We start from the raw sequence: 12,571 nt of genomic DNA, 5'->3' as shown, positions 1-12,571 counted from the left end.
CTGGCTGTTTTAACCACTGGGCCGTGCTGGAAGTGGTTCTGTGTGATTTCTGAGATTAGGTCAGAATAAACCAATAGTTTCTGCCTTGGTCATTAGGACACTTATTTTGGTGGAATCCAGCAACCACAGCAAAATGCCTGACAATTCTGAGACCCACAGGCTATGAGGAAACTCAGTCTACCATTGTAGAAAGACTGCATGAAGAAAGATGTATATGACAGGCCAGTCCTAACCTCTCCAGCCTTCCCAGTAGAGGTGCCAGACATACAAGTGAAGAGGCCATCTTGTACAACATCCCATTTAAGCCTGCAGTGATTCTAGCCTGAGCACCATCTAACTGCAACCTCAAGACACTTCCAAAGGAATAAGTGCCCACGTGACCAGCCAACCCACAAAATTCTGAGAGATAACAACAAATTGTTGCCTTAAGCCACTAAGCTTTAGGGTGGTTTGTTGCACAGCAATAGGTACCACAACAGTTTATCTAGGATAATGAGAAAAAAAGAGAATGTTAAATCAAAGATTTAAAATTCTAAGGAATAACACCAACATGGTAGTTTTTAATGTATCATTTCCTACCAAAAAGAACAGAGATCTTTGAAGAAATGGCCAATCCCATAGCTAGGGAAGAAATGTACAAGATTAGTGTGAAACATCTTATCCAGAAGACAAGCAATTATCAAAGACTACTACTAGGACTGTACCATAGGGATTCAAGATTCGACTTGAAAGGGTACCACTGTTTACAAATGGAGTAAGTTGAGCAGCAATAGGATTATTGACTATAACAGTTTGAAACATGTTCCAATACTCAATGCTTTATAAAACAAAAGGAAGAAGAACTAATTGGTCACCACTTGAAGATGAAGAAACAAATCATTATTCTGAAAACAAGAAAGAAAGAAAATCATGACAAGAACAAAGCACCCGTGGCAGTCTGTATAATGAAACTTACCCTCAGAATCTCCAGAGTTTAGATTCTCAACACGCAGAAACAAATTAATAAATGCTTTTAAAATGAAGGTAAAAGGAATAATATCAACAATGTGACAGAATAAGACGTCCTCTAATCTCATTCCCACCAGGGATAAAAAGATTCAGCAAAAATACACAGATTCTCTATGAGCAGTCCAGAAACCAGCTGAGAAACTTCTAGCAAGTATGAAAACAACCTTATTGAAACCAGTGGGAAAATTTAATATTCCCTAGCACCATAAGCCCACTCCTGACACAACATCACATAATCATGAGGAAACCCTCAACTCCCAGTTTCAGCATGGGGAAGGAATGAAACAACTGGGCCAAAGATCTGATACTTCTGAACTTATTTCTGCCTTGCCTGAATCTGAGCACTGACAGGAAAAGGTCATATGTTGGGGGCTGTTGAGAACAATACCAGTTTGGAAGAGCATGCACACACTTGTGTAACTCAGCCTTCAGCAAATGGATGAAAACCTCCAAATCCCAGCTTCTCCCTGGGAAATGAAAGAGTTGAACTGTGCATCCAACATTCCAACTTTTCTGGGGGCTGCCCAAGGGACTGACTTGTGTCTTGCCTGTCACTGAGCACTTCCAGGACCTGGCATATTCTAGATGCCTGAGAGGTGCAGAGAACAGAGGTGAAAGATGTGGTTACAGAAGGAATGTATCTCAACATAATAAAGGCTGCATATGACAAGTCCTCAGTTATCATACTCAGTGGTGAAAGGTTGAACGTTTTTCTTCTAAGATCGGGAACAAGGTAAAGATGCTCACTCTCATTCACCATTCCTATTCAACATGGTACTGGAAGTTCTAGTCAGAGCAATAAGGCAAGAAAAAAATAAATATATAAGAGGCATCCAAATAAGAAAGGAAGAAGTAAAATTGCCCCTGTCTTCAGATGACATGATCTCATGTATAGAAAACCTCGACCCCAAACTCTACCTAAAGACAGTTAGAAATATTACTCAGTCATAAAAAGGAACAAAATTGAGTCATCTGTAGTGATGTAGATGAATCTAGAGTCTGTTATATAGAGTGAAGTAAGTCAGAAAGATAAAAATATTACATATTAACACATACATATGGAATCTAGAAAAATGGTACTGATGAACTTATTGGCAGGGAAGGAATAGAGATGCAGATGTAGAGAATGGACTTGTGGACACAGTGGGGGAAGGAGACGGTGGGATGAACTGAGACAGTACAATTGACATATATACGCTACCATGGGTAAAATAAACAGCTAGTGGGAAACTACTGTCTAGCACAGGGAGCTCAGCTCTGAGTTCTGTGATGACCAAGAAGGGTGGGATGGGTGGGTGGGAGGGAGACTGAAGAGGAAAGGGGTATATGTATCCATATAGCTGATCCATGTTGTTGTGCAGCATAAACTAACACAACACTGTAAAGCAATCATACTCCAATTAAGATAAAGAGAATACAAAAGGAATCATTAAAAAAGTGTATCAGAATCTCAAAAAACAGAAATAATAAATGAATTCAGTAAAGTTGCAGGATATAAAAATCAGTATACAAAAACTAGCTGTGTTTCTATTAACAATAGTCTGTAAAAGAAATTAATAGAACAATCCCATTTATGATAATATCAAAAATAATAAAATAATGATAAACTTAACCAAGGAAAGGAAAGATCTGAACACTGAAAACTATAAAACATTGCTGAAAGAAAATGAAGACAACCCAAATAAATGGAAAGACATCCCATGTTCATTGATTGTAAGATCTAATATTTAAAGCAATATGTAGAGTCTGTAAAATCCCTATCAAAATCTCAATGGCATTTCCTGTAGAAATAGAAAAAACAAACCCCAAATTCATAGGGAACCACAGAGGACTTCAAACAGCTGAAACAATCTTGAGAAATAATAGAGGCACTTACAGTCAAATGTTCTTCAACAAGCATGCCATATGGAGAGACAAGCTCAGGCAAGGCTCAGCTATGCACAGTGAATAAGTCTGAGAGATTGCCTCTACAACACGGTCCTTGTAGTTAACATCACTTTCCTTGTACATAAGAAAATTTGCTAAGTGGGTAGATTTCATGCTGTGTTCCTAATGTTCTTTTGCTACATTTTTTTTAAAGCATGAAATGAAAAATAAAGAGAAGATTAAAACATCTAAGAAAAATATAGGTAATGGTGCTCGCTTCGGCAGCACATATACTAAAATTGGAACTATACAGAGAAGATTAGCATGGCCCCTGTGCAAGGATGACACGCAAATTCGTGAAGCGTTCCATGTTTTTAAAGTCTACAAGCAATAAATGCTGGAGAGGGTGTGGAGAAAAGGGAACCCTCTTACACTGTTGGTGGGAATGCAAACTAGTACAGCCGCTATGGAAAACAGTGTGGAGATTTCTTAAAAAACTGGAAATAGAACTGCCATATGACCCAGCAATCCCACTTCTGGGCATACACACTGAGGAAACCAGATCTGAAAGAGACACGTGCACCCCAATGTTCATCGCAGCACTGTTTATAATAGCCAGGACATGGAAGCAACCTAGATGCCCATCAGCAGATGAATGGATAAGGAAGCTGTGGTACATATACACCATGGAATATTACTCAGCCATTAAAAAGAATTCATTTGAATCAGTTCTAATGAGATGGATGAAACTGGAGCCCATTATACAGAGTGAAGTAAGCCAGAAAGATAAAGAACATTACAGCATACTAACACATATATATGGAATTTAGAAAGATGGTAACGACAACCCTATATGCAAAACAGAAAAAGAGACACAGAAGTACAGAACAGACTTTTGAACTCTGTGGGAGAAGGTGAGGGTGGGATGTTTTGAAAAAACAGCATGTATATTATCTATGGTGAAACAGATCACCAGCCCAGGTTGGATGCATGAGACAAGTGCTCGGGCCTGGTGCACTGGGAAGACCCAGAGGAATTGGGTGGAGGGGGAGGTGGGAGGGGGGATCAGGATGGGGAATACGTGTAAATCTATGGCTGATTCATAACAATGTATGACAAAACCCACTGAAAAAATAAATAAATAAATAAAGGGAAAAAAATATATATAGGTAATGGAAGAGAGAACTCCCTTCCTCCCCCAACCAAACTGAACGTTGGATACATGTTCTAACTCTTTCCCTCCCTAGGGAGAAGCCAGGAGTAGGGGATTTCCTCTGCATTGAGCTAGTCCAGATCATCACCTAATTCTCAGCTTCCCTGAACCTGGCACCCTTTCTTGTCAGCACTTAGCTTCAGTCAAGACAGAAACTCCTTCAGGCAGACTCCCCACAAAAGTCTGAACAGTTGGATATACGTTTCATTCTTCTCTTTCCCTCGTCAGAAAGAAGCCAAGAGTTGGGAGTTTTCTCCAGATCCAGCCTGGCAGAGTGGGTGTCATAAATTTCCTACTGACTTGGTTGCTGGCTGGTTTCACTGCCCCCTCTGGGGTGCAAGTGCCTCTTAACTGGTTCTGAATTTCTCACAGAGGGAACTGGTTCATGTATTGTTGAATGGATGTCTCTGTTGGGAGGGTCTGGGGCTCCCTAGTCTCCGTCTTGCTGATGTCATCCTGAAACTTATTTTTGTAACTACAAATCAAAGAAGTCCTGCAGTCCCTGGAAACCTTTGAAAGAACTTTTTACATCACTGCTTTTATTAGAATTTTCTAAATAAAGAAAAAAAGTAGTGTGGCTGCTTAAATTTCTATGACCTCTGAAGAAAGCGAGGATTCACACTAAAATGAAATGGTTTTGCTTTAATTTTATGCACTTTTTAATGTGGGTGGCTCAGAGGTTATAGCGTCTGCCTCCAATGAGGGAGACCTGGGTTCAATCCCTGGGTCAGGAAGATCCCCTGGAGAAGGAAATGGCAACCCACTCCAGTACTCTTGCCTGGAAAATCCCATGGGCAGAGGAGCCTGGTAGGCTACAGTCCACAGGGTCACAAAGAGTCGGACATGACTGAGCAACTTCACTCACTTCACTCACTCACTCAAGATCTTTATGGGAGCAACTGGGGAAAATTAAATGCTCTAACAAATGTCAAGTTTATATATACATATATTTAAAAGCAGAGACATTACTTTGACAACAAAGGTCTGTCTGGTCAAGGCTATGGTTTTTCCAGTAGTCATGCATGGATGTGAGAGTCAGACTATAAAGAAAGCTGGGCACCAAAGAATTGATGCTTTTAACTGTGGTGCTGGAGAAGACTCTTGAGAGTCCCTTGGACTGCAAGGAGATCCAACCAGTCCATCCTAAAGGAGATCAGTCCCGGGTGTTCATTGGAAGGACTGATGCTGAAGCTGAAACTCCAGTACTTTGGCCACTTCATGCGAAGAGCTGACTCATTGGAAAAGACCCTGATGCTGGAGGGATCGGGGGCAGGACGAGAAGGGGACGACAGAGGATGAGATGGCTGGATGGCATCACCGACTCGATGGACATGGGTTTGGGTGGACTCCGGGAGTTGGTGATGGACAGGGAGGCCTGGTGTGCTGCGATTCATGGGGTCACAAAGAGTCGGACACGACTGAGCGACTGACCTGAACTGATATATACATATACACACAAAACTTTATGTGCATATATTGCATATAGGTGGGTTATAGATAAATACACACATATGTTTGTATGTGCACATACAAACATTCAAAAGCAATAAAGCTAACTCTTTTCCTTTTAGAAAAGACAGCCAAAATATAAAGAAAACTAAAAGAAAAATATGAACCAATATATAAATACTGTCTTTCAGGGATAAATAAAATATGCAAAGTGTCTGTTACAGAATAAAGTAAAATTGTTGTCTTTGATATACCAGGAAAACGCTGGTATATCATCAACCACATGACACCCAGTTATGGAATTTCAAGGGTTTGGGACTGTTCAACATCATCTAGGAAGGATCATAGCTCAGAAACTTTTCTTTATTGACTGACAGAAGTGAGGGATCATGTTTTTAATGTTTCATTTTTACTTTATGTTTTGTTTTGTAACAACATAGAGAAGTATGTGTGCTCAGTCGCTTTGTCGTGTCTGACTCTTTCTGACCCTATGGACTGTAGCCCATCAGACTCCTCTGCATGGAACTTTCCAGGCAAGAATACTGGAGGTTGCCATTTCCTTCTCCATAAAGAAGTATAGACAATACTAAGGTAAAACATCTTGGGTCTTGAAAAATACATTTCTTAGACTGCTTTCATTAACAATAAGAAAACCTAAACCAGGGTAGCATAAATGTTTAAAGGGGGACTTTATCATATAAGACTGTAAAAGTATCTCAAAGACTCAAGGATGTGGCTGGGCTCAGGACAAAGGCAAGTCAGCTGTTTAAATCCATTAATGATTTTTCTCCCTCTATCACCATTGCTATTCATTAAAGTCAGCTCCAGTCTTTTTATCTTTTTATCTCCGCAGCCAGTTGTCTGCCTTTGGCAGAAAACATGGCAATTAAAAAAAAAAAAAAATCTAGGGTTGAAATTTCAAAAGACCCATCAGAGTAAGACCTACACTTAACAGCTTAATTTCAGATAGGTTCTGATTGGACCAACACAGTGCAGAGGCCAGGAGGCCAGTTCTGTTTTATTAATATGGCTGTTCTCTAACTATGTAGCTTGAATTAGTGTGTCTGTGTGTTGGAGGGGGATGAATGCCCCAAGGTCAATCAGTGGGGCAAAAAAATCCCATGAGTGAAAAATTATCTCATATTGAGGTAGTTCAAAATATTGGGAATACACCATGTGATTTGACAACTTCTAGATTTTGCTGTTTGTTTGCTGTTGTTTAAGTAAATGTTGTATTTGTTGTTAGTGAAATAGAGAAGATAATAGAACCCATAGTAAATGTTTAGACTAACAGTCTCTTCTATTTGCCAGTGCCCCTTTAAAGAAAAATAATTAGTCTAGAAGCAAGAAATCAAGCTAGCAAATAAGCACTAAATGGGACAATCATTTAGCACAGTGAACAGGGAAAGGATGTGACTGTTACTGTGGGAAAAACCATTGAAATAATCAGCCCATGCAAAAGAGCAATAAAGAAAAGAAAATGAGATACTGGGATATTCTTAGCTGAAGAAACAAATGCAAAAACAAAAATGGGGCCAAATGTTCTCCAATAAGGTGTCTGCTTGTTCCCATTTGGAGAATTGAGTGGAGAACTGATCACCAGAATGCAAAAAGACACTGACTCAGTAAAGTGTATATATTTTCCAGCCCAAGCACCAAAGTACTAAAATCACTTAGACAAATTTGGATAAGAAGAACTTAGTATTTCTTAGTGACCTGATATTTCTTATAACAAGTGAACAAATACATTGTAATAGAGGCATTACATTTATAAACAAAAAAGCATCAAAAATTTATTAACTATCAGCAAGTAAGTGTTATAACCAGCAATATTATTCCCCGCAAAGTCTAATATATTGAAAGGATTAGTATGGAAGAGCAAATGGGAAAGAAAGATCCTATGCATCCACGTTAGTTAGGGGTTGTTATGGCAGACTAATGTCATTTCCTTGAAAACCTATCCAATACTTCCTAGGAGTAGCATTCACCAGTGAAACTCTAATTTATGAATTAGAAACATTCATTCATGGAATAAAACATTCATTTATGGAATAAAATGATTTTATTCCTTTATCCTTAATAATGTTGTCATACTACTTGCCCTTGATAAAAAAACAACCAAATTCAAATATCTTTCTCAGGCTTCCAATTCTATGTCCTTTGCTACTTCGAGAAGCAGAAGTCATTATTATTCATTATAATTTTCTCATAATTCCTGATCAATTAATATGTGCACAGGAAAGCTTAATATGCTTACTATAATATACATGTAGTTAAGCCATTATTTTCTATTTCATGATCAAGGAGTCTATATGAGATATTTACTAAGACAAATTTCTATGCCCTTTGCTCTGTGAAACCAATCACTGCACTTAAAATGAAGATATCATTTCAAAACCTTCAGTAGAACACCTACGTTTTATTTTTTAAATATTTATGACAAATGCCCATTTTTGTTGAGGGTAAGTTATCTTAACAAACAAGATGTCAATCAGTATTCAGATATTTTTGTAATGTCATTGAAGTTAAATTTCTCACAAGCAACTATTTGGGGACATAATATTTTCCAGGTCATGCTCTGAAGAACTGTTCTCTAACTGATTTTTGCATTGCAAGCTTTCTTTATTGAGGCTCTTTGAACAACAGTGACTTTAATATTATTAACTTAAATCACATGGAGTCCCCACCTCTACCAACTTGATGTGGAAAAAAAAGTTAATTTCCTTTCGTTATATTTCACCTATGAGCCTTTATGTCAGTGCAATAGACTTTTCATCGTTTTAATTATGATTTAAAGCTCACTCTTCGTGTGAGATTTTATTAGTATTTTGTCATCTCTAATGATTTTACTTTTGTTCGGAACTGAGAGATCTTATAATTATAAAATGACACAAATAACGCATGTCTTGGTAATCGTTACTAGTAGGTATGTTCCTCTTGCACAAGATTCTAATTAAGCTCGAGATACAAACAAGCAATGAAATCATTAATTCGTCCTACAAAATGTTAAGTACAATCATCATGAGACGAAATCTAATTTGGTGATTGTAGTATATTGTGTATATTCCAGAGTATTCGATCAAAAACATACTTTTAAAGACAGCAATTTATATACCATTGAGCATCTTGAAAAAATACTACTGGATACAAGTAGAACACAAAAATTAGTGTTTTTTTTTTTCATTAATAACACTACCAGGCAATACCTTGAATGCATACATATCCCCTTCATATGGTTAGCAGTAATTAAAATGTTTCTTACTACTAATTTCCACCAACTCAGAAATATGAACAGTGCTGGATTTCCAAATAGAAACATAGGATGCTAGTAAAATGGAGTGGTGGAGCACAATTGAGAAATATCAAGTCTCTAAAATTTTAACTTCCCAGGTACCTTTCTGTAAGAAGCTACTGAAGAATATATTACAGTAAAATTAAGTAAATAGGCAAAAAAGAAGACATGAAATCCAGAACAAGGTTCTAACAGAGGAAAGAGATGAAACGAATTTGTATGAACTTGCCAAAAGGAAGTCCCAAGATGAGAGCGGGGCAGGCAGTCTACACCACACACCATCATGGAACAGAAGATGGAGTGTTCCAGAAAGGATACTGTTAGCAAAACTAAGTAAAAGATGGTGGTGAAGCTACTGGCAGATTATCTTATAAGTTTAACTACTTAGAATATTGGATTCATAAATATTTTACAGAACTGTTAAAGAATATAGAAAGACAGCTTTTAATTAAAAGAAAACTAAATAAATGGGGAAAAAAGACAATTATCAACCTCAAAGGGAAAAAGGTCTAACAACAAACTTTTTATATTAATACTTGACTTCAGCAGTGACTACCCTCCCCCACCCACACACACACTCATAACGAAAACACCAAAAATTGGTTTAACCAAAAATTGGAATTTTATATTGGGGAGTAGAAAAAGGATAGAGAGAAAAATGCTCACCTACTATAATAAGTCAATAATGTTTTAAAACAGCTTGCACATATTTAAAAATATGGAAATAAATGCCTCAAAAGTTGAAAAATGTAAAGCAATTGCCCCAAGGATAGGAAGTTGGAAAATGAAGGACACAGGTATATGATGGAAGAAAACTTTGGAAATTCTAGGATAATAAGTAAGGTGACCATATATTCTGCTTTGGCCACAACAGTCTTAGTTTATGGGAAGTTTTCCCCCAGGATCCTGTTCAATTTGGCAATTTTTTCTTGATTATTCCTTTTCAATGAAGTTTTATCTTTAACAGTTGCATTAAAATAGGATGCCTGGGTTTAGTAGACCTCCACTTTGACTTTCCCAATTCTGGCACGGTTTTATCTAATAGCCTACAAGACTTGTGTGCACTAAAGAGAATTCTCACCTTAATGTGTAGTTAAATCTGAAAGAGAATCAGCAACAACCTGCCTTTCTCCACTGATCACTTCCAGACTCAAAAAAAACCCATGCTTCAAGACAACTGTACGACTATTGCTTACGAAATAGATTATCTTTTGAGGTAAATGATTAGGACAAGCATCTCTTTCAAGTCTCGGGTAGGCATAAAAAATAACATTCTGTGCTGCTCTCCTATGAGTCAACTGGTGTCCTGGTCTGCAAGATTAATGAAACCATCAAATGACCAGTTGGAGTCAGAGGAATAGATCAGTTGGAAACATGGGAACATACAGCCTAGGTACACATGAAATACATGCAAGAAAGAGCAGAGCAGTTCTTTGGCAGAGTATACAGAGAACAGCCTGAATAGCACTGCTACATGGTTCAGCCATTTATTAGATGACAGTAGTATCTTTAACTTATTGGCAATTCTTATTTTACATACTCTTTCAGCAGCCTAACCTCAAAACTGAATTTATTTAATGAAAAGTCATGTACTAAATTTCTGACTCCTAAAAAGGTGATGATAATATATACCTTTTCCTATTTGGAATGAGTCTGTTGTTCCATGTCCAGGTCTAACTGTTGCTTCCTGACCTGCATACAGATTTCTCAAGAGGGAGGTCAGGTGGTCTGGTATTCCCCTCTCTTTCAGAATTTTCCACAGTTTATTGTGATCCATACAGTCAAAGGTTTTGGCATAGTCAATAACGCAGAAATGGATGTTTTTCTGGAACTCTCTTGCTTTTTCGATGATCCAGTGGATGTTGACAATTTGATCTCTGGTTCCTCTGCCTTTTCTAAAACCAACTTGAATATCTGTAAGTTCACGGTTCACATTTTGTTGAAGCCTGGCTTGGAGAATTTTGAGCATTAGTTTACTAGAGTGTGAGATGAGTGCAATTGTGAGGTAGTTTGAGCATTCTTTGGGATTGCCTTTCTTAGGGATTGGAATGAAAATTGGCCTTTTCCAGTTCTGTGGCCACTGCTGAGTTTTCCAAATTTGCTGGCATATTGAGTGCAGCACTTTCACAGCACCATCTTTTAGGATTTGAAATAGTTCAACTGGAATTCCATCACCTCCACTAGCTTTGTTCGTACTGATGCTTCCTAAGGCCCACTTGACTTCATATTCCAGGATGGTTCCAAATAGGAAAAGAAGTACGTCAAGGCTGTATACTGTCACCCTGCTTATTTAACTTCTATGCAGAGTACATCACGAGAAACGCTGAGCTGGATGAAGCACAAGCTGGAATCAAGATTGCTGGGAGAAATATTAATAACCTCAGATATGCAGATGACACCACCCTTATGGCAGAAAGTGAAGAAGAACTAAAGAGCCTCTTGAAGAAAGTGAAAGAGGAGAGTGAAAAAGTTGGTATAAAGCTCAACATTCAGAAAACTAAGATCATGGCATCTGGTCCCATCACTTCATGGGAAATAGATGGAGAAACAGTGGAAACAGTGTCAGACTTTATTTTTTGGGCTCCAGAATCACTGCAGATGGTGACTGCAGCCATGAAATGAAAAGATGCTTACTCCTTGGAAGAAAAGTTATGACCAACCTAGATAGCATATTAAAAAGCAGAGACATTTCTTTGCCAACAAAGGTCCATCTAGTTAAGGCTATGGTTTTTCCAGTAGTCATGTAAGGATGTGAGAGTTGGACTCGAAAGAAAGCTGAGTGCCGAAGAATTGATGCTTTTGAACTCTGGTTTTGGAGAAAACTCTTGAGAGTCCCTTGGACTGCAAGGAGATCCACCCAGTCCATCCTAAAGGAAATCAGCCCTGAGTGTTCATTGGAAGGACTAATGATGAAGCTGAAACTCCAATACTTTGGCCACCTGATATGAAGAGCTGACTCATTTGAAAAGACCCTGATCACTTGTCTCATGCATCCCACCTGAGCTGGGAATCTGAGACAAGTGCTCGGGCCTGGTGCACTGGGAAGACCCAGAGGAATCGGGTGGAGAGGGAGGTGGGAGGGGGAATCGGGATGGGGAATACGTGTAAATCTATGGCTGATTCATATCAATGTATGACAAAACCCACTGAAATGTTGTGAAATAATTAGCCTCCAACTAATAAAAAATTAAAAAAAAAAACAAAACTCAACAGTCAAAAAACTAAAAAAAAAAAAAAAAAGAAAAGACCCTGATGCTGGGAAAGATTGAAGGTGGGAGGAGAAGGGGATGACAGAGGATGAGATGGTTGGATGGCATCACCGATTCAATGGACATGAGTTTGAGTAAACTCCAGGAGTTGGTGATAGACAGGGTGGCCTGGCATTCTGCAGTCTGACTCTGCAAAGAGTCAGACACGACTGAGTGACTGAACTGAACTGAACATATACCTTATTTAAAATATTTACTATCTACCATGACATGGGTCTTTTCTGGTAGCTCAAAGGGTAAAGAATCTGCCTGCAATGAAGGAGACCCAGGTTTGATCCCTGGAGATGATCTGGAGAAAGGAATGGCAATCCACTCCAGTATTCTTGCTTGGAGAATTCCATGGCAGGCTACAGTCCATGGGATCACAAAAAATCAGACAAGACTGAGCAACTAACACACACACACACGCATGACATAAGGATAACAGAGATACCAATAGCTATATAAAAATCAGAAGTCAGAAATCTAAAGAAA

General features: G+C 38.4%; 1 protein-coding gene and 1 non-coding gene across 2 annotated transcripts in view; one reads left to right on the top strand and one right to left on the bottom strand.

Annotated features, from left to right (window-relative positions):
• LOC122452116 overlaps window positions 1-12,571 on the bottom strand; it is a 250,319-nt gene that overhangs the window by 103,167 nt on the left and 134,581 nt on the right. The gene's annotated exons all lie outside the window — the stretch shown is intronic.
• LOC122424962 lies at window positions 3,144-3,250 on the top strand. Its single transcript, XR_006264634.1, has one exon. It is a non-coding gene; the product is annotated as a U6 spliceosomal RNA (small nuclear RNA).

This window comes from Cervus canadensis, chromosome 1, assembly GCF_019320065.1.
Source record: "Cervus canadensis isolate Bull #8, Minnesota chromosome 1, ASM1932006v1, whole genome shotgun sequence".
Lineage (NCBI taxonomy): Eukaryota > Metazoa > Chordata > Mammalia > Artiodactyla > Cervidae > Cervus > Cervus canadensis.
The sequence above is the reverse complement of the archived record's forward strand: the minus strand, read 5'-3'. Positions and strand labels throughout refer to the sequence as shown.